Source organism: Accipiter gentilis, chromosome 14 (assembly GCF_929443795.1).
Source record: "Accipiter gentilis chromosome 14, bAccGen1.1, whole genome shotgun sequence".
NCBI lineage: Eukaryota > Metazoa > Chordata > Aves > Accipitriformes > Accipitridae > Astur > Astur gentilis.
This window is the reverse complement of record NC_064893.1, coordinates 34,224,093-34,247,238: the sequence shown is the minus strand read 5'-3', so window position 1 is coordinate 34,247,238 and position 23,146 is coordinate 34,224,093.

The window sequence follows — 23,146 nt, the reverse complement described above, 5'->3', positions numbered from 1 at the left end:
TACGGGGGCACCACCGCACCTTTGCAGCCTCCGAGCTGTAGTACCGGATTTTGGGCTCCGGGCAGCAGCAGCCCTGCCGTAACGATCCTCTTCTGAGCGTCAGCTGCATGAGGGATGACTGACAGCTCAGCCCAGTAGAGACCAGCCGCAGGCGGCAACTCCTTACTGGGGGCACAGGGCTGACGTCGCCCTGCCCTCTCCCCACTCGCAGCCCGGGCACTCCTCTTCATCACCTCCCTTCCAAAAAGCACCTGAGCGGCTGGAGCGTTTACAGCAGTCAAGTGCAAGGAACAGACAATTCGGGCGGCCGCTTCTGTCCCTGCCCCCCCACCCCATTATCTAGAGAGGAGAAGCAGCACAGGGAACCTGCAAATGGGCGGGGGGGGGGGAGGGGGGAAGGGGGGTGTCCCCTGGAGCAAGCCCCAGGGACTGCTGTATCCCTCTGCATGGGGCATCAGGGTTGCCGGAGTGATAGCAGCCAGTCAACAGATGCTGGCGAGAGATTTACAACAAAAAATAACGCCTGGTTCAGGTGACAGCCTGAAGGCAGGCCACAAGAGACCCAAAGCTGCTTCGTGCCAGAGGGGCAGCTCTGTTCGGCAGGAAAGGCCGCGGCCCAGCGCACCAGATGCGAGCGGCCCACCTGCAAGCGAGCAATACCCCGGCGACCCTGGGGCTCAGTCGGGGTGGGCACCTCCGTGCTATCAGAACGCTGCTCTCCTAATCCTGCACGCACGCAAGGCTTCTTGCGCGGGGCTTGTCTCCTTATCGAAGAGACGCTGCACGGTGTTACGTACCGCCCTGCCCTCCGGCATGCAAAGTAATTAGATGTTGAGGCAGGGAAAGCAAAGAGACGTGTCAGGATATTAGATGTCCTCAGCAGAGGATCATAGAGCCCTCAAGGTTCATCTTTGCTCCCTACAGGACCGTGGCTCCGCACTCCTTGCCGCTCCTGCCAGCAAGCGTCACAATTGCCCTTTGCTGCCTGCAACACGCAGTACCTGCACGGCCCCAGTACTGCCGCTGACAGAGCGAGAGGCGCTCGCTATAAAGCGGCGATGAAGAACAAGGACAGCCCATCGAGATGGCAGGAGGAACACAGAGAGCCTCCAGCATTAGCCAGGCAGGGCTTGCAACTCACCTCGTGTCCTGGTTTAACGCCAGCCGGCAACGAAGGCCCACGCGACCGCTCACTCACTCCCCTGCCCCCAGCGGGACGGGGAGACAATCAGAAGGGCAAAATGAGAAAACTCGTGGCTTGAAACGAAAACAGTTTAATCATCATTAAAAAGGAACAACAACTTGTAAGGAAAAGAAGAAAAAAAAATGACAGAGAACAGGGTGCAGGCAGCACACCAGGGGTCTGGAGCCTGATGGATGATGGGGGGTGGTGGTGTGGAATATGGAGGAGGGAAGGAGGGAGGCAGGGCAGCAGACAGGAGAGCAGGGGATGTGGGGGGAAACAACTCACGTGGGTTAGAAACTCGCATGGGTGAAGGGGGCAGGCTGGAGCAGCGGGGGGCTTATGGGGGAGAAACACACGCCGGGGAGAGGGTAGGTGAGGGTACAAAGGTGCATGGGGGGAAGCAAGTGGGGATGACCTACCCCAGGGAGTCCACCCAGGATGATCCACAGCAGGTAACTCACCTGGGATAACCCGCAACAGAGCATCCACACCAGATCATCCACGCCGGGAGGACCCCCAGCAACGCCCCTCAAACTGCCTGTGTTTTACCCCCAGTCTTCCCCAAACTGGGGAGTTTTTTGCTTTTCCAAAATACGCAGTTTGGGGTGTGTTTCAGTGCTTTTCCACAACATAAAAAGGGGTGATCTTTTGGTTGTGGTTTGTGCATGAAAATGGGGTGGGGTTTTTGCTTTCCAGCTGTGCAAATCCAGGCAGATTTGGCTTTCCCAGGAGTCCCAAATTTCTTTGGGTTTTTTTCCATTGCAGATCCAGAATCAGGGGGTTTGGGGTTGTCCTGGTTTCAGCTAGAATAAAGTTAATTTTCTTCTGAGTAGCCGGTACAGGGCCATTTTGGATTTAGGGTGAGAATAATGTTGACAACACACTGATGCTGTGTTGTTGCTAAGCAGTGTTTATACTAAGTCAAGGACCTTCCAGCTTCTCATACTGCCCTGCCAGCAGAGGCTGGGGGTGCACAAGAAGAGTCGCTGAGCTAAAGGAGGATTCCAGGTAAAAAAGGTCAGCTCCAAATACACCACTTCCTTTAAAAGTTAAGAGCGATTTGAACACTTAAAATCAACATTTAGGCTAATCGATACCATTTTGAACATCTTCTTAGCATACAAGTAAACACTCTTGCCGGTGTTGGAAAACGTCTCCTCCCTTTCTTACAGCACTGCTGCAGGGAGATAACCCTGGGAAGCTGCGGGACGAGGTTGTACACAATCAGAATCTACACTTACGGATCCACCACAACAGCTACAGCCCTTGCGCTGCTGCTGCTGCTTTGCATCTTGCTTGTTTGGTGAATAAAGCTGAAAGTGAAGTGGAAAACTTCAAAGAGCAAAATGAAAAATAAAGAATAAATCTCAGTAATTCACTTTACACTAAAAAGGTGTGCCCATGTTTATATACATCCAGTGAAAATACTTATACTGTAAAAGTATTTGATTTCCCTTTCCCATTACCTTAACTTGCACAGCTCTGAATTCGTACCGTTAAATTATCCCTCTCCAAAGTACACAGTTATAATGGGACTAGGGGGTTTTGTGCGTGTTGCGCAACGCGGAGGGACACCTGGCCAGCTGAGCTGCCCAAGAGAGGCGCTACTGAACTGCCAGGGAAACACACCATTGAAAGCCAGACAGAAAGAAAGTACTTCAGAGCACTCTGTCAAAACATCAGGAAAAAAACCCCATAACATTCAGTTGCCTCTCTTTTTAAACGTTTAGAAAAATGCCTAACTGCTTACATACACCTAACACATCATATACTACAGCTATTTGGCAGTTACAGTTTAAACAATGCAAGTCAGTTTGTAAAATCCCCAGTGCTGCAATACCTCAGACTACCAAAAAGGACTGGCAGATTTCCTAATGCTTTTGGCAGCACTGAAGCATGCAGAGCAACACGTTTTCGTGTCATCTCAACTGTTACAACTGAGAAACCAAAGACCAGTGATGCCATCAACTTTAGGAAGATGGGCTGTGCTTGGGTCTTTGGACTTTTTTTTTTTTTCTTTTTTTTCTTTTTTTAAAGAGAGTGAAAAGTCTCGTTACTGATGACTTCTACTGTCAAGTCGATCACCTCTGAAGATCCACTCTGATGGGAAGTTCATAAAACAAAATTTCTTTGAGTGAGAAAGACTTCCATTTTGGAAAATCTCTTTCCAACTGAAGTCAAAATTACACACTGTAGGTTAAAGGAAAAAATACATTCCTGAAGCAGTAACTCAGCAAAAACACCTCAGGGCTCACTGTCACTAGTTACAAGGCTGCTAATGCTTCCTGGGAAAGCCTGGGAAACACATAGATGCGAAGCCCGTTTGTCCTGTTTTGTCCACATCTCTTCTTTGACCTTGATTGCTTTTAGTACAGATGCTAATTATCTCCATAACGTTTTTGAGTACTATTATAAGATATTTTAAAAAACTCACTGACTGTAAAAGCATAAAGCTTTTATCATGAAAACAAAGTCTGTTTCTTCTGAACAGCCGAACTCTTATGAACAGTTTCCTCCCTCTTTTAGTACAAAATTATTTTCACAGTATCATTTACTAGCAAGCACACAGAAACAGAAGATTATGCTTTCAGGAAGAGAAAATAAACTGAGGGAAGTACACTTTGTATAGGTGTAACATGCTCCAGAACAGAACTTATTTTTAGTATTTCTGTTAAAATATTTCATGTAAAAAAAAGTAGAAGGAGAGTTGGCACACTCTCAATGTTAAAGTCCATACCGCAAGTACCTTTGCAAAAATGCAGACACACATCGTAGGCGTACCTTGTACTTGCAGGCCACTACGGAATCTTTCCCTCTGTCTCGTACCGCCACGGCAGAAGAAAGGGAAACCACGGCAAAACGGTGCCAGCTGACATCCAGCTGAGAGAAGAAAAAAAAAACAACATTAGCACAAAGCTGGGTAAGAAGCCAAAGCTGCCTTTTTTTTTTGTGAAGGTTTGTGAAGACAGTACGACTGAGCGGGGGAAAAAGTACTTTTGCGTCATCTTCGGTACAGTTGTTGACACAGGCCACTAGAACTTTTGCATCTTTCAGACAACCGTGCCTTTTTTTTTTTCCCCCCCTCCTTTCTTTTTTGACTCATTGGCAACTTTACTTTCACTAGAACTCACTTTCCTAGATACACGCAGGTGACACACCCAGAGACCTACATACATTTTCTCAAGCTTTAGTACAGCCAAGGCTCCATCAAACCTATACGTCCCAAGTTGAGTATTTTTGCTAAAGAGCACAGCAACACATCTCTCCTTGTGAACTGCCTTGTTGCAAAAAAAGGAATCATTTTTTCCAGTCTGTTGCTCCAAACGGGCAAGATCTTTTAAAACCACAGTTGTGCCACCAAACCCGCTCAGGGTCCCTCCTAGCTTTTGACCGCCCTGAGATTTAACAGGCACACGCTCCATTCCATCTTCCAACAGCAAAAATACGTTAACGCTCTCGGACCCAGAGAGCAACCCTACGGATGTCCACGCACACAGCCCACCGTTTTGATGAGGAGCCACCGAGCATCACTGCGAGCACAGCTGCACGCGCCAGATCGGTTTCACCTGCGCCGCGAGTTACCGGTTTGCAGCGAATGTAGTTTCTGACGCTTTACACCGAAAACCGTATCTCGACGCTTCACCACAGCAGAAACAACCCATCGCTAGAATGCTACAAAAACGCAGTAACACCAATTGCAAACCCACAGCAGCAACAGCTCCAGAAATATTTAGACCAGAAACAAGGGAGAAAAATAAAACAACTTCATCTCATGCACAGGGGAGCGGCAGGCAGAGAAAAGGGTTGGCATTCTGAGCCCTAACAGAAAACGGGCATTCTCCTTCCATTCCTCAGCCCGTCCATTAAGGTCTAAATGCTGCAACACTACTAAGGCAACGTCAAGAGCAGGGAACAGCAGCCCTGCCACTGGACTTGCCATCGACCCACGCTATTTACGTAGCAGGATGCGGACGCAGAGGGACACGTTTTGCCACACACAACCCTGAACTTCCTGAAAATTTACGTTTACCAAAAAAAGCCATTTGGAACGTATTGTCAAACAACATTCAGCAATAAAGCTTTAATGCGTTTGACACACGCAAGTTTTTGGTCGCTTGCTATTTGCTTCCTGTTGCTGCTGCTGTTCTTCCTTCAGAAATTCTACCTATAGCCAAGTTATTCACTACTGGTTCAAGCATTTGCCTTCCTGGTATTACCAGCACATTCACAGAGGCAAGGAACTTAACTGCTCTTCTACAATTATCCAAACGACAATTACAGCCATGAAAGAGAAGGAGAGGTCAGGCAGCAGAAGAGCTCTGCAGGTTGGCACCAGTCAATATTGCACTCTCTAAAACCAAACAGCAACAAAACAAAACCGTGACCCTGTATCCTCCTTTTTTTTTTTTTCTTTTTTTTTTCTTTCAGAGCTCATCCCTGCCTCAGCATTTTTTCTTGTCAGAGCATGAAGCGCAGGTGATCCATACCCTGACGACTTTTGCGTGTGATGAACGCCTGTTCAGAAATAGTCCAGATCTGCAAGACTGGCGTCATTTTTATGGTTTTAATCATCATAACTCAAATTTTATGTACTCACGCATTTGTGAGGAAACTAATTAACTTTTAGACACTGCCTCTCCTTTTTTTGGGGGGTGGGGGTGGAAATGTGTTAGAGACTGAAAAATGTTACGATTCAGAGCTCCCAACCACGAGGGAGTGGTGGAGGAATCAATGAAAGCAAAGACCAACAGCAGCAACTTCAACTAGAAAGTTGGCTTTAATTTCGATCACGTACTTAAGTGACTCTCCAAGTCTATGCCTCGGTCCTAGGAATAACTAGCCCCTTTTTGGAAGGACAAACTTTTTCACTTAAAAGTCCTAGACTGAAGACTCCGCTGAACGGAACGGGGATTGTGCCACGGGACAACATGCCATCAACACTCTTAATGGGGAAGGAAAAAAAAAAAAACCCCAACAAATAAAAATCAAGTTTAAGTACCAGTTCCCATCATGTTTCACTCATTACATTTCTACTGGCATCTAGGTGCTCAAAAATGAACTACAGGGACACCACATATTCCTAAAAATTCAGTTATACATTAAAAAGTAAAAGGCTATTTCCAACTTGCCCATAAAATCAGCATGAACAGAGAGAAGAGAAACACTCGACCCTGAAGAAGCTAACAGGCAGCTCTGAATTTACCAGTCAGGAAATTTCTTTCTTTCACCTGAAACAAAAACACATCAAGGGACCAGTTCAGGAACAGGGCACGATCTGTTACCAGCAATTTTTCCATCAGCTTTTCTGCACTAGCAGCAAATTTGCCTTCTCTGTGAGTTTAATGTGGAGCGTCTGTAGTGCCCTCGAACTTGCAAGCGTTTCTCTCCGCTCCCCCAGCCTGATACGTGCGATTACCTGAGCAGCAAGCGGAATTGACCACGCAGGATTTTCTTCGTGTGATGCGGAAGGTGACACTGGGAGAAGAGGAGACAAAGAAATGAACCTGCTTGTCACACCCAGCCAACGGTGAAAAGACAGGGGAGGATTCTGCCGGAAGGGCTCTGTACCCCAGGAGCTCCTGCTGGCCGGTTTCTCTCCCCTTTGCCCAGTACCGAGGGGACGACAACACCTTGCCCGCGCCCCCTTGCAGGGGGGGCTGCCCCAGGAGAGCCGGGGGACCCCCGCCTCGCTTCTGCCCACGGGAACGGACCGGGCGAGACCCTCCACGCAGAGAGAGGAGCGTGGCGTGGATTGCATCCCCGAGGGAAGAGGCCAGGCTCCCCGCTGGCAGAAGGACAACTCACCTCCCCGCTGCTCGGAGCTGCTTGCTGCGGACAGCCCTGCCTGCACCCGGCCGCTCTTCGGCCGTGCTGGGAGCGCAGTCTGGCCGACAGACGCTCCAGCGAAAAGATGCTCCAGCTAATCGCGCCTCCTGCTCGTTACAGCCGCAGGTACTTTTGCCTCTGGCTAATGCACGCTCCAGACAGCGGACACCCCGCCTCGTTCCAGCTCCCGCTTGCTACAGTTCTGGCTCGCTGAAGCCCCAGCTCTGCACTGAAGCTCCGGCTGATTTCAGCTGCTTCTCCTTACAAGCTCCAGCTACGTGCAACGGCCTGGGCTTTCCATAAGGCTGTATATCAACTGCTGTCAAAACTGGAGCATTAGGATTAAACATCAGAGTTACACGCCAAGTAAATATCCGTTAGTTTGGGCGATTAATTACTTAACAACTATTCTGAGCAGCGCAGAAAGAAGAGCTGGACTCCAACAGGGCACGTGGTGTCTGAAAAGCGCCTTTCCCCCCACAGACCACCGCAGATGTTGAGTTCGGCCCACTGCGTGCCGGCCTCCCGAACTTCAGCGTCCGACACAACCAGACCCCCATCTCCGGGGAGGGTCCAAGCACCCTGCCCACCCCCCGCTTCCCCCCGCAGCCCCCAACACCCTCCCACCCGCCTGCAAAACCAGCCAAGCCGGCTCCCGCTTTTGGCCCCCACACCAGCTGACTCGGGGCCCATTTGGGAGCCAAAAAACCCGGCTGCTGAGCCTGTTCTCAAGGCCCAAGCACGCAGGGCCGGACCTCTGTTTCTGGGCCGAAAGCCGGGCAGCTCGGTCTGTTTCCGAGCCCCCACATCAGTCACGCGGGCCTGTTGTCAAGCCCCTGGAACAGAAAACTTGTTCTCCATTTCTGACCCTGCAGCGCCCACGGGCGACGCCAAGCGTCGCCACCCCACAGCCCTGCACCCCCGGGGCCCCACCCGTAGTTTCGGGGAGCACTCGGGACCTGCAGAGGGCCCGGCCCCACACCTCTGCGGAGCAGCCCCAGCACAGGCAGAGCGTCGCTTCTCGATTGCCGTTTCAGGCTTTATTTCCCCAGCGTCACCGGCACGGCCAGGCCCCCACCCCAAACCCCCCAGCCGAAGCACCCCCGCCGGGAACCGGGCCCAGCCACCCCCAGCCCGGACCCGCTCCAGGACCCCCCGCCGGCAGTAGCCGGGGCCCTTCCCCGCCCCTGCGGGCACCGGGACCCGCCCGCCGCCGCACCAGCCGCCCCCGGGCCGCCGCTGCCCGACCCGCGCCGGGAGCGGCAGAGGCCGCCCGGCCCCCGCGAGGCGTATAGGAGGGCAGCAGAGGAGAGCGACCCCTTTCAAACTGCGCTTGCGCGAGTGTGTTGCCTGCACTACTGGATTGAGATCAACAGCAGGCAGCACGGACAGCGGCGAGCTGCAGCGCGCATGCGCCTGCGCCTGCGCCACTCAACCGGCTGCAGCAGTAAGCACGCTAGGCGGCTGTGCCCCTAGGCGTGTTCCGGGCACACGCAGTACTGGGCCGTAGCGGAGAGGTGGCAGCAGCGTAGCACGGGCGGCCGCTCTCCGCCTGCACGAGACGTCTGCGTGCAGCACGGCGGCCGCTTTCCGTTGGCCTGCGCGGAACCGTTCACCGATTGGCCAGAGGGACGGGGTGGAGAGGGGGCGTGCGGGCCGGGCTGAGGGGACTGCGAGCTGTCCGCGCTCCCCGGCCGGGCCTGCGGTGTCCCGAATGCCTGTGGGAGTCTCCCGTGTCCTGGGATGATCGAGGGCCAGTGGGAGTTTTGGGACAAGGCTTGGGTACTGTCAGGTGGCCACTGGGAGCTCTGGGGACCCTGCGTCAGGCTGTGGCATGTTTTAGTGTTGATGGGAGCTGTGGGGCAAGGTTTGGATAGCGGGGGAGGGGCAGTTGGAAGCTTTGGGGCAGGGCTGAATGAGTTTGGGGGTTGGTGGAAGTTTTGAGTTACAGCTCAAAGCTCCGAGGGCCTTTGTGCAGGTGTTTGTTTGCATTCTCCTGACTGCTCTTGCCTTGCGATAGCTCGTAAATGTCTGCAGATAATAGCCTGTAGTTCTTTGTGGCAGTGTGTGGTCATTCCCTAATGTTCTAAGGTAAATGCAATTTATAAACACATATATATCATTACTGTAGGATGTTAAAGCCAGACTAAACATTTCTCCAACTGCAATAAACTTCTTCAAGTCAGACAAAATCAGCTGTACTCACTAGTGCCTATGGCTCAGTCCAGGCTAGCAACTGCTCCTAAGCAATATTCTTCCACGTATCTCAACTCCTCAGTCTCAACTCGGACTCTGTATACAGCATTGTAAGTTTGTCAGCGCTTCATGATGGAGATGTAGCAAATCCATCACCCTACAGAAACATAAAGGAAGCAAAAATCAATGTTCTGCAGAAAAACATTAAAAAATAAAGGTAGTATATAAGCGTATAGGCCAATTAATATGTACAAACAAGGTAAATGAGAATATACAAGCCACAAATACACCTCCCACTCACCCCATTTTAGGAGCAGAATAGGATTATATTTGGACTTCTCATACGAGAGAAAGAGGAGTAGTTAGGTTAGCCTAAGAAGCTTTTAGAGGTTGATTTTTCTGGAACTTTGTGTCTACATTTTGGATGTAACTGTGCTCTGCCCGTTGTTAAGGTAACGCACAGGCAAGATGATCCACTTCTTATAACACCTGTACAGTAATCCCTATATGTTAATATTAGTGCCCATTGTGCCACTTGGGTGGATAGTACTCTGTTGCCTACTCGTTTCCCTTAAATTAAGTACTTCAGGAGGGTGTAAACAGACTGGATTGCAACCAGGCTATCAAGGGCGAAAGACTGCTATAGTCCAGACTGCTACTAAACAGTCTCTCTCAGAGCAGATGAAGTCTTGATCCAACCCCAAAGTAACACAATTCCAATGCTGTTGGTATGCACTTTCACTCACTTCTGCTTTGTAACAGTGCAGCTCCCATAGTATCAGTGAATGTGAAAATCCTTATTGTAAAAGGCTTTCCTTGTCTCAGGAATTTTAAGGCAGGAGTTTTTACAACTGCCTATTTAAATTTAGTGAAAGCAGCAGCATGTTCCTTGTTCCAGCTCTATTCCAATCCTTTCCGGTAATTTTCATCGCAGTCTGCTGATACCAGCAGTTACCTTGCACTGCTGTGAAAAATTAAATTCTCCTAAAGCTCCTTTAAATTGGAGTTGAGAAGAAGAAACTTTTATTCCACATAAAGCTTTAGTCTTTCTTCTACCTATCTGTCTTCTCATTTCCCCAGTTACAATTCCTGGGGTAACACTAATTGAGCCTCACTGAAATTGACCTCTCAACTTTATAATTTAGATAGTTCTCCCACTTCCTCTTCCGTAGCCTCGGTCACTTGAAAACCATCTACCTAGGATAATAACTTGGTGCCTTGCAGCTTTTAAAAGATAATGCTTCATCACACAAAAATACATGTGTATTTATCATACTTTTTGTTACATATACAGTCTTTGCAGTACATGTTGGTGATCTATTCTCCTAATCACCAGGAGAAACTTGGTTTCTATCTTTTGGAGATGGAGGTAGCTTACAATTGGATCTATTTGATTTTATTACTTTAGCTTGTTTATATTTGTCTGGTGTCTTCAACTTCAGCCATGACAATCTAAAAACTAAGCATGGTATCTTTCTGTTTTAACATACGTATGTAAGAGTACAAACAGAACCATCCAAAGCAAAGGTAAGCAAGATACAGTTAACAATAGCAACAGGGTGCAAATGGGAGATGGCAATAACAAACAATTGTTATCAATAGTTATCTTAGTTCCAGGCTGAAACGCTTCCTTCTGTAGGAGCTTCTGGTGATATCAGGGGTCTGCTAAACCTATTCATGGATCTTCTGTCTGTTATCTTTTAACATTTGCTGTCATTGGCTCCATCTCTATAACAAAAAAAATAAACTTTACATTTCATTTTAACTGAGATGCTGTTAAATTTATGCATCTTCTTTTTTCTTTAGCATGGTGGTGGGTTTTTTTGTTTTGTTTTGTTTCCCTCAAAGGAAAAGTCCTAATACATCACTCACCATCATGCGCTACAGGGTTAAAATTTTGGAAATATTAAATACAGCAGTTAACCTTTGGTTATTAGACAGGTAGGAGCATCATCTTATACTCACCTGCAACATCCTCCATAAAACATTGTTTTTATTCTGGTTCAGTATTATTCTACTACTCGGTATTCTCTCTCAAACCCTCATATAAACATGCTTAACCCCTAGTTCTCTCAATCTTTTAACTACCTACAAGATGGATGACATTTAATGAGCTTCCAGGAACCATAGGCCATTATTCAACCAAAACCAGATCCATAGATGAAAGAAGAGTGTAGACCCTCTCAAAGTTACCAGTAAATTCAGGTACCCCTCTTACAAAAGCCTGTATAGCACTGTTGTTATTATTGGGTAACGCTCAGTGGAGCAATAGTATAGAAAAGAAGCACTGATATAATCATTCCAGAGGGTTCATCTCACTGTCCCCCTTTCAAAAATGTTTATAGCATTGAGTTTGGTGACCAAAAAGTCACCAAAAAACCCAGGTACCCCTCATGCCTTAACAAGTGAGTGAGCTAGTTTACACTGGTGGACTTTCATTGGTAATTAATGCTATTCTGTCAGAATGACCAGCACAAAACTGCCTCCAAATGTAATTTCAGTGTGACAGCTACAGTACTTAGCCCAGGATCCTCTCTATAGCTCGTCACCTGTTTGAGACACTGTACTTCCCTCGTTTAGCTCATTTGTGTGACCTCATGTACTTCATAATGTAGAGATTTGTAATAGAAACATTCAGGTTGAAATGAACAAATTACACTCAGAAACATGTATGAAAGCACCAGAAGAAATGACAAGATAAGAAGGGACAAAATAATGGCTTGACTTGACAGCACCAGCAGGTCATTGAGATCACAGTCAGATTCTTGAAACAGACTGGGAAAACAAAGGACAGCCTAACACTAAAGATAGACAACTCAAAGGACAAAGAAGGACAGGCAGTCAATCAACAACATTGCTTAATGACTCATGGACCTGGGTCCCTGAAGAGTACAAAAGGCACTTCCAAAATGAGCACATGGTCACCCAGCAACAAGAATGCAGGAAACATGATGGTGACTCCAAATCTGGCATCCTTTATCCTCTGTTTCACCACAGATAATCCTGGTTGGACTAGCCAGACATACACATCTTCATCCTTGTTACAATGTGGGTATGGAAAAGAAGTATGAAAGACTGACTAAATGAAATCTATAGGAGAATGAGCGTGAGTGACTGAAATCAGTTTTGTTTGAAATAAAATCACCTCCCCCTTCTATACAGTCTGACATTTAGCTTTGCTATATTCATTTTACATCAGTAGCTGCTCCCAGTTGATTATTTTAAAATTTCAATAAAACCTAATAGCGTGTGCTTACAGAAGAACGTCAAAGAAGAGAGCGAGCTATTTAGGGAAGTGAGGACACAGCAAGCTTGAAATAGCTTGCCTTTTTGAGGCAATACTTTTTTCCCCCTTTTGCCCAAAGGAAGAGACTTGGCACACTTACAGTTTCTGCCGTTAGACCAATAACTTCTTACTTCGTGGTTCACAAAGAAGAAATAACTGTTAGAACAAGTTAGTTTCTCAAAACTAGCCCGAAGTATGAAATTACAGGAAATGTCTTAAATGTTTTTGTACAGTGATACATGCACAACTGTGCTAATATGAGCAACCTGAACAGAGGGAGGCCAAGAAAATGAATATTTCTGTTTACCTGAATACATGAGGCTTAGAAACCATATTTCAGATGCAAAGCATGAATTGCAGGTTAAAAAGCCCTGCAGATTTCATGGCTTCTCAGAGTGCTACTGAATATTTTAAATTCAATGGAAAGAAAAAGACAGAATCATTTGCAGAATCATTTGCCATAGTCAATGTTGTTATTGTTAATACTAGCAGCAGTAGTTTCAAAATTGTGGGATATTTGGTACCGGTGACCTGTTCTTTCCCTGTGTAGCCACCGAGTCATGCCAATGATTATTCTGCTAAACGCAAAGGATAAATTACTGCAGTATCATTTATTATGAGCTTATTTGCTCAAAACATTTCCAAAGGGAAACATTATTCCAGTATTTTTATCATAAAAGACATGATTAAATAGGACAAAAGGGCTGACAGTAATGTACTGTGATGGGACTTAGGATATCACATTACTTAGAGTGTCAAGTCATGGTACCTATCTTGCCAGTTTCCCCAGCTATAAAACAGCAATACTATTCACTACAGATACTAACTTTAAAAAAAAAAGAAAAGTTCAAGGTAAGCTGTTTGTGTTATGGATGTTCTTGCTATGAAATTACTATGCTTCCAGGGACACAAAATGGATAGTTTCAAAGCCATAATATCTGCAAATAAGAACATGTTACTTACCCATGTCCCTTCCCCTCTTTCTCAGTGAAATGTGGCTTTAGACTTTCAAAAGTAAATCCTGTCCAAACCAGTCAGTTTCTGCTGTTGAACCTATCTCATGGTTACAAATGAGAGCAGTCACCATTCTCTTACAATGGAAAGCACTTGTCTTCTTGTACAGCTAGAAAAGTTTCATTTGCCTCATTCATAAAAAGAAACAACAAGGAAGCTTCTTTGATGTTTTAATTCTTCTTTAAATCTACAATGAGACTCACGTAACTCTCTAAAGTGCAAATATAGGCTGATCTATTGCCTCGGAAATAGTTCTCAGAAAGTCCCTTGGTTTGATTATTGTGTTTCTTGCTCACCGATCTCTCTCCAAATCCTGTTCACTCTTTTTACTCCAGTCAGACTCAGATTCAGTCTAGTTTGGGAACTAAATGGATTATACTCTATTTTAGCCATAGTCATGCATTCCAAATTGACTGGATGCTTTATTGCTGGAGGAATTCAAAACAAGCACAGGATGGCCTCAAAGCTAAGTAAGATGCCACACTGGTGGCCTGGAATGTCTTCAGTCTGATTTGAAACTGAGAAAAGTTGTGTGGCTGTGGGTAAAGATGAGCTACAGAGGCAGCACTTGTGTACAGTGCTAGATTCTGCAGAACAGGTTTGGTTAGTTTAGGTTAATGCTATGCCAGTGACTGGGGAGAAAACCTTCTCAAAACCGTGATACAGTGTTTGTAGCCCCATATACTGTGGGCATGACCTGTTCCTTGGCACTCATAGATTCCAAAGAATTCTCTTTCAGAGGCAGCATCAGACACAGTTATCCACTATGGAATATACAATGAACTCCTAACTATCTAGTTACAGCCCTTCTAAACCTCCAAGCACCTGTCTGACTGCATCTGCTGCAAGAAAATACAGTAAGTAAAGAGACAGAGATGCACGATACAGCTGTGGGGAGCACCTAGGAGAAAAAGGACTGCTGGTGTGAGAGGAGGTGTGGATGGTAACCACTGCTTCTGGGAGAAGCATCCCTTACTCCCGCAGTAGTTGCCACCTCTGACAGCAGTGTCTATCCTGCTTGGCAGCAATAACAACTGTTGTGACTTTTCCAGCACTCTGATGCAAAAAAAGATGGCATCTTGCTGACTCCCCAGCACCCTCTGTCCTTGGCAATTTCCTACTTTGCTGACTGTTAGAGCTGGACCTGAAGTCCAGCTCTAACCAGTCCACTGCCAAAGGAGCTGGCAAATTGTGGAATGTTACCTGAAACATCCTAGTTATGCACAGCCACAGTGTATAGCACTACATGATTTTCTGCTAAAAGGAGAAAATGTCTAGTTATGAGTCAAAGGATTCGTGGACAGAGATGCAAGCACTTAGTTCCGGGTGAAGTACTGCTTTAAATTCTTAGGACAAATTCAGCATTGCCAAAATACCAATGCTATTCTAGTGGTACTGTTGCTGTAGCTGTAATGGTCCAAGAGTACACAGAAACAGCATCTGCAGGGTGAAACAGTCACTTATTAGGCCAGCAGATGCAACTGGAAAACATGGAAAAGCTACAGGCACATGAGTTTTCTTACACTAGGTCTTGCTAATTCTATTTTAGAAAGCATGTTGTATTTTAGTACAGGAATTGAAATACGGTATTTATATATATGCTGATGCTGTACTTTTTTACTCACCATCTCCTCACTTTTCTTGCTTGACTTGTTCTTTGATTCTCTTAAAGCTTCCACTTCCTTTGTCCCAGATATTTTTTCTCTCTCTCTCTCTCATATTCCTGCCAACCATCCCCAGGCTAGGGATTCCCCCAATTACTCCTCCTGATGATATTTCCTCAAACTTCTTTGTCCTCTTCCTCAGTTCTACTCTTCTTGCGTTTTAATGAACACAAAACCATCATTCTGGTTCAGTTTTCTCCATCTTTGACTCATCCCTAGTTTCCTTCATTTCTGTGATCTTTTTTCCTCTTGTAGGGGAATATTTCTTCCATGAAAAAAATTTCAGAATGTGTGGGTTTCCTCTTCCCCTTAGCCTAACTTTCCTACTTTACTCCTGCCTAACTTTCCATCTTTAATTTCTCCTTTGTCCCAAACATATGAATTTTTCCATCTTCCTCTCCACTTCTTGCTGTGTTCCATCCCAGTTCCTGATCTCCTTAGTTCTGCTCCTTAGTCTTTCACACTTGTTTGGCTTCTCTCTAATAACAGCAGACCAAACTTCCATCTCAAACAATTGATTCTGCTTGCCTTTCCATCATTTTCCTTGAGATTATCAGCTCACTGAGCATGCTATTTACAAGTCCCTTGCAAGTTCACTTCATACACTCCAGTGCTATCCTTTCTTATTATAGATTCCACGCATCAGATTGTTGTGCAGCCTCTCTTTGCAAGATTTCTAATGTGCCTGTTTTTATCCATCTACACAGCTAAACATCTTGTCCAGGGTCTCATTAGTTTACATCTCATTATTACACCACTCCTTTTTATAGGATGAACAAGTATATTCTTGTGGGCTGAGCTGAGCAAATGCTTAATTAACAAACAAACAAAAAAATTGCATTAATAAAAAATAGAACAGGAGATACTAAAAATTGGCGCCATTTTATTGACAGTGTATTCACCCTGCTGCATCAAGTTCAATTCTTTTTCCTTTGTATCAAAAAGCACACAGAAGAAATTGAACGATTTTCAGAAATGCATCACATATTCAAACTAAGATATCAGCATGAAAAGAGACTGAAGTCTGAAATTATGTAATTTGGAGGATTATAATATCATATCGTAAGACATGATATTCTAGAGGAATACAAAGCACTGAACAATAAAGTGAAGCAAAGCCATGGGTATCTTTTAACCCCAACAATGTAAGAACTAGTGGATCTTAAATGAAGAAAGGAAATATTTAGAACATTGTTTACACAACTCATAATTAGCGTGTGAAACTCATTGCTCTAAGGTACAAAAAACCCAATGAACTTTAATGGATTCTAAAAACGGAGGCAGCTTTTCTCTGCACAAGAAAAAAGATGTGGTTATTTTCAGGTCACTTATGTAAATTCCGTCTTTCAGGGAACAAGTACCCAAGTGACTGAATGTAGGACAGATTTTCCCTTCACAAGATAATCAAGAAAGACTGCTGTGGGGCTTCCTGGTGATTCTTGTGAACTGGCTTATACTGGCAGAAACAGGAATCTCAACTGATGCAACCCTGGACAGATACACTGCTAACATCTCTCTGTTTCTACGCGAAACATTCTATTACTTCTTTGAAATGAGCAGTTCTTAAGATGAACATGACATGCAAGAAGTCTGCAGGCTTGTGTGTCATATTAGTCAGGAACTTGGTAACCCTTCACCATAGGACACAATGCAATGTTTATTTACTCTAAGTCACTCACAGCAATAAAGCAAGGCAAATGAAACTGAATCAACACTGGACGCAGAATACATAGTTTCCCTACTAAAGGCCCTCTCTACATCATACAGTTCAGTGTCAAGTACCAAGAGTAAGCAACAGGGGGAAAAAGTGTCATTGTCACAGCTTTGACATCAAAATAAATTTCCCAAGGACAGCTCAACTACACACATATATATTATCCTTGACAAATGTGCCTTCAGTCCATTCTTAATCTCCATGGAAAAAATGATGTAACATTTTTACAACCAACCTAAAGGGTCTAGCTGAGTACTTTTCTTCACTGCCAACATTTTAATTTTATGCTTCGCTTCAGTGTCTTTAGTCAAAGACTAAAGTTTTTAAGAACATGATTCCTCTTTCTACAACCACTTTTCACCTTTTTCAAAAATCATCATCATATCTCTGCAGTTGTCTGTTTTAGACTGATCTTACTTTATCCTCTAATTTTTTTAAGCTTTCCATTCTCTGTATTCTGGACATTATCCAGCTGAGGTTAGCCCCGGGCTAACATAGTACTTCAGCTGAAGTCTTACTAACAACAGAAAGAGCATATTTAACAAACATCAAAGCTCCAAGGCAGCTTTTAGTGGTGCTTCAGTCACTATGCCCTTCTAGTTTGACAGTGATCCATTGAAACAATGCAGCATTTGTTTTTTTACGAGTTATGCAGTTAACTAATAGAAATCTTGTGTAATCATTGTTTCCAAAGTGCAGTTACGAAAATACCTTGTGGTATCCTGTTGCAAATCAAAGTCAGTATGTATGATAGCTGCCGCTCCTTACTTGTCCTCTGGTGTATTGGTCTGTCAAGGAAAAAAAATTAGATGGGCTTGACTTCTTGGCAACTCCATGCTAGCTGTTAACCATCTTCTAGATGCTAACAAGTTTATCTATTCCAGTATTTTCCAGGAATTGACACCAAACTACTTGATGTCAACTATAATTTCTCAGCTCTTTCTCATGCCTCTTGCCCCATTTTATACATAGATACTGTGCTTGCCCATTTCTGATCTTATGAAATTTCTGCCCTTCAAGTTCTTCAAGGTAAGCACTAACATTCCTGAGATTGCTTCAGTCTATTCTCCTCATTGTAGATAAGTGAGATGAAGTAATAATAAAATGAGACAAAATACCTTATACAAATCTGTGTAAGTGTAAGGAAATGGAAGTTCCTGTATAAGGAATGAGAGAGAGAGATCCATGATCAAATTGCTAGAGGGCTGATACGTAAAATGAAGAATTAGCCTGAAAAAAAGAAATACTGTGAGGCCATGCTAACAGATTCATTTTCTTTGTATCTATAAAATGTCCTATATGTGCAGATCAAAGTATTTTAACATTTATTGTTGTGTCTTTATAGTCAGAAACTAGATGACTAACCACCATAGAAGCATAAATTATAGTTGTAATTTGTACCTGCTACAAAATAAGCGTTTTATTTTATGAGGATGAAGTTTCTCTTTGTGCAGGGAGAGTTACCACTTGACATGCACTCCTCAGAGCTATTCAGCATTCAGTGGTTTATCAAGTTAATAGTAGCTTACATTATATTTACAGCATTAATACTATTAGTATAATTCACAGAGACTCTAAGGAGGGGCTGACACAAAGGCATTACTGTGGTGATCCCCCAAAAATGACTGATGAGGTAAATGAAAATTTGGGGGTTTTTTTCCAGACTTACAAGTACACTCATAGGGAGGGAACCCTATGAATTTTATTATGAATATGTACTTTTATTGCATGAATACTCATCTGTGGATCATACTGGGAAAAGATACTAATTCATACTGACTCAAAATATATCCCTTCCCAAGTGATGAATCATTGTATGTGAAATTCTGGATTCCAGGTATGCAATTAAATGCTGTACTTTTCTAAGCATCTCAGTCAACCCTCTGGATAAATAGCCTGAATTGCATAAGTGCAATGTGTTAAAACCCATGAGCTAATATATGGTCACTAGGAAGTTTACATGCCCACTGGTATGACTTAGCTGCCTCACCCACCTAATGTGATTTATAATTGGTTTGAACATAAGGAGAGGCCTAAAGTTTTCTCTATAAATGCTGCCACACAACCAGAGCTTGAAGTCTTATCATATAGGCCTACAGTGGCTCACTGAAATACAAAGTCCAAGGCACAGAGGAGCAAGGAAGCATGGCTGGTAAGTAAAAAAAAAAAAAAAAAAAAAGAGAAAAGAAAAAAAAAAAAGTCTCTTTGTGCATAAGGAATGGGCAACTGAATAATGTACCATATGTTAGCTTTCTCTGTGGGGTTATGTTTTGTAAAGGGTTCTGAATTGTTGGAGTACACTACATTTTGAGATTATGAATAGGTTGTTTCAGCATTTTTCTTTCCTGAATTTTCCAAAAGACACAAATAAGGAAAAGAAGATAATCCATCCATTATCATGCTGGACTTAAATATTATAAAACTGCAAACAGAGCAGAAGTTACGGCAAACTGCAAACCATCTTTTAGCATGAAACTTAATGAATCAGAGAGTAGTTCAGGTAAGAATGAATCGTGTGTTAATAGGAATATTTGTGCCAAGAATAGACTACAGGCTAGATTCCTTCCTGTAGATTCAGAGTCAGCAAACTGCAATACTATTTTAACTATCTGTTAAAATTGGTGTGAAAGGCAAAGGCACTTCAAAATACAGACAAAGCAAGCAGATGCCCAGCAGTGAGGTCTTAGAAGGAAAAATACTAAATCAATACACTTTAGCAAGGTTGGCCGTGTTCTCGCTTAGGCCTGACTTGCTGGGACCTCTGTAAAAATGTATAGTAAGGCCTGAGTGCAGATGACGCCACTTTACCTCTTCTAGGCATAGAGCTCATGCTGTGCTGGCTTTATGTGACATAAGCTTGAAAAGCTCAGGAAATTAATAAAAAACAACCATCCATAGAGCAGAGACTTGAGTGAAGAAATGACAGGCATTGTTTTCCCCTCATGGAGGTTAAAAGAGGCATGGTTACTCCATTCTTGCAGTTTTAGGAGAACTGATTGCATGAACTCTTAGGACACAAGTGTTCCTCCATACAATATTATTTGAAATAATTCATGTTATTGACCTCATCTACTTGTGCTAGCATCCCTCAACAGCGTCTGCTGTTTGCCTGGCCTGATGGTGCTTAGTTAATGACTATCTCAATGCATCTGCTAAGTGTAATACCTTCTAAATGTTTACCTGTTTAAGAGCAGAACATAGGCTGGGAGGGAATCAGGTGCATATGATGGGCATAAGGCTATTGATTCCCTCATAAATCTCCTCCACTGAGCAGAGCTTAAATAAATGGCAAAACACAATTTGATAGGTCAAGCTGAAAGATTGGACTGAGTAGAAAAATCCTTCTTTCTAACAAAAGAACTATACAGTGAAGTGGACAGTAAAAACCTTCATCTACAGCAATGGGGGAAAAAACACAAACCAATTGTTTCTGCATTGTAACACTTCCTCTTACGCAATGATTTGCCAATAATCTAGCCAAGACATTTTAGCAAGGTGATCCCTAAAAACTTCCTCTTTAAAAACTGTCATACACCATTCTATCCTTCTAAACCACAATTTTCTCACTGCACAAAATGGAAGAAGCAATAGCAGCATTTAACAAACAAACTGGTATTTGCTGATCATGGTCAGCACTTGTGAAATACCCAGGGCCCAAGAAATATCCAAGCTCAAATTCAGTTGAAGATGTCAAAAGTGCCCGGGGATGCGCCTCACAGTGCCATGCACAATTTTAATGTAAAAAACCTGTGAGGATCTGTGTGTAGGTGTGTGTGCGCATAACTGTTTTCAGTACCTCTTTCTCTCCCCACCCCCCGCCAGCTCTCCTCCTGCCCCCCTGACACACACATCTGCAAATACAGACAATTTTTTCCCCAAAAGCTTTTATGCATGCATGGCCCAATCTCTAATGGATCTACTTGAACAGAAGCCAGAAGGTGGTATGTAAAGAAAAGGGAAAAGCACCTAAAAAGATCCTATAAATCTGATAACGTGATTTTTTATTTTTTTTTTTAAGGGTTTTGGTAGTCTGCAGCACACTACTGCTACTAAGGATTCATCAATTTCTTTCACAGTCTCACACTCAAAATAATTGTCTCAGCTTTTGTCTGTCACTTTTAAGCTTCACTATCATTACAACTAAGGCATGAGTCACATGTGCAAGCATCTTGTCTGTGTATTAGAATTACAAACACTTGCCCACAGAATGGGACAACATGTTGGATTCTTAGATGAAATGAGCAGAGGGACGTAGTGATGGGAGCTTGCAAAAAGGTATTCTTTGCGGATGAGTGTGCAGGGGGAGCTAGAAGTTAAAACTCCCAAATATAATGTCTTTACTCCATTCCAATGGAAGAGATGTGTGCATAAGTGGGAGAGGTAGAAAAATACATTTAAATATAATAGGCTCTAAATAACAGGTTGTGTGTGACTATGTACGAGCTGTCTGGGGATCCTAGCATAGCTCATCCCAGTCTCTGCGCTGTCAGTTTGGCTTATGCCTGTGTACTGGTCCCATGGTAGTTTTTGAAGTTCACATATTAGTACATGTCACTACTGTGTCACTGTCAGACTCCCTTCTGGAATGAGCTATCTCATCTGGAATGAGCCAGGATCCCAAGAGAAGATCTAAGCCCAGCTAACAGGGTAGCCTACTTTACACAGACAATACGGGAGCTGACACTGTCAAGTCTGGCTGCCTTTAAAGTCTGGCTGTTGGGAGAACTTCAGAAACAATTAGGAACTTCAGGAAGGCTTCAGGCTGCAGCGGGCTGCAGGCTTCCATTCAAAATGCCCCTGCTATTTGGGGCATTGAGAATGGAAGATGAAGACAGAAAATAAATAATATGTCTTGGACAACATATAGGGCCCAGAAGAGATCTCAGCCAAATGTTTTTTCCGTATGGACTTGACCAATCTACATCAGGGGGTTCTAGTCCTGAAGAGTGCTGATGCGAGTCAGTCCTTAACACTGTTTTAGGGGCCCAGGACTCTCCCTAGTGTGGTTCACAAATACAGTATAGCTGTAGAAAAACACTTAACTTTCTGTATCTAGGATAGCAGGAGTAGGTTTTGCTGATGAAATTCCTTGCTTAATTATCCAACAAGGGAATGCAAGGGGAAACAGAATAGCCCAAACTTCTCAAGGTTCTGAGGTGGTCCCCAGTGAGTCATGGCCATATGGTTGCAGCATGGTGCTTTAGGGGTAGGCAAGGAAGAGCTGCGCTCAGAAAGAATACAGGAGCAGATAGGCTATTCTGGGGAGTGATTTCCCATCCTGAAACAAAGGCACAATTAATAATAGGTGACATTTAATAGAATTCAAGTGTCATTGCGGATTTATGCAGAGTTGGTGGGGAAGAGAACAACAATGCAAAAAAGGAGAGAAAGTAATACTGAGGGGAATTAGTCTGTTACAAAAGATGTCCTTCATTGTTCAATGCTGAACTCTCCATCCTATATATTAATTTCTTTAACACAGTTACTGGAGTGAGGGAGGAAATTTGGGTATCACTCAAAAAGGATGTCATGAGTTATATGACTGAACCGGTTTGCAAAAGATGATTCTGATATAGCTTATTCTGGGTACATGATCAAAATACTAAGATGGCTTAGAGCTTTCTTTTTCTGAGATCCAAAAGAATCTTCTCTTGCTATCTACCAGATTTTCAAGCACCTACCTGTGCAATCCTTACATTTACAGCCACCATACAAGCTCTGCAAATACACTTGGCTTACAGGAAGCTGTCTGGGTCAGATGGATTCTGCTTGACTAGTATTCTGACTAGTGTTAATATTTCTCATTAATTCAACCCTCATTCTCAACCTTCACCTGTAACGTTTAATCCAAAGGTCCAGTATGTATCATTCATCTGTTTTACAAACAAAGCACACAAGAGGCCTGCAAGGCAACTTAGCCAGAGCTGGGAATAAACACCAGAAGCTGATGCAATAGACGCAACTTGTTCTTCTTGCCATACTGTCTTCCAGAATAAATGGACTGTATGTGCTTTTTGGCACATACTGTTTATAACTATACTATCATACCATCAAATACCAAAACCAATTATGCCATTGACCTATAGGACAATGGTATTCAGCACACTATTGCTGTCACACAAAAAAAGGTGAAACGTGACCAAATAAGTATCAGCAGCTATTTGGTGAATAATCAATGACTTTTTTTTTTCCTTTCAACAGTAACTAATCTTTCTATCAAAGAGAAATGGTTTGCTACATATCTAAGGATAGGCTGAAAT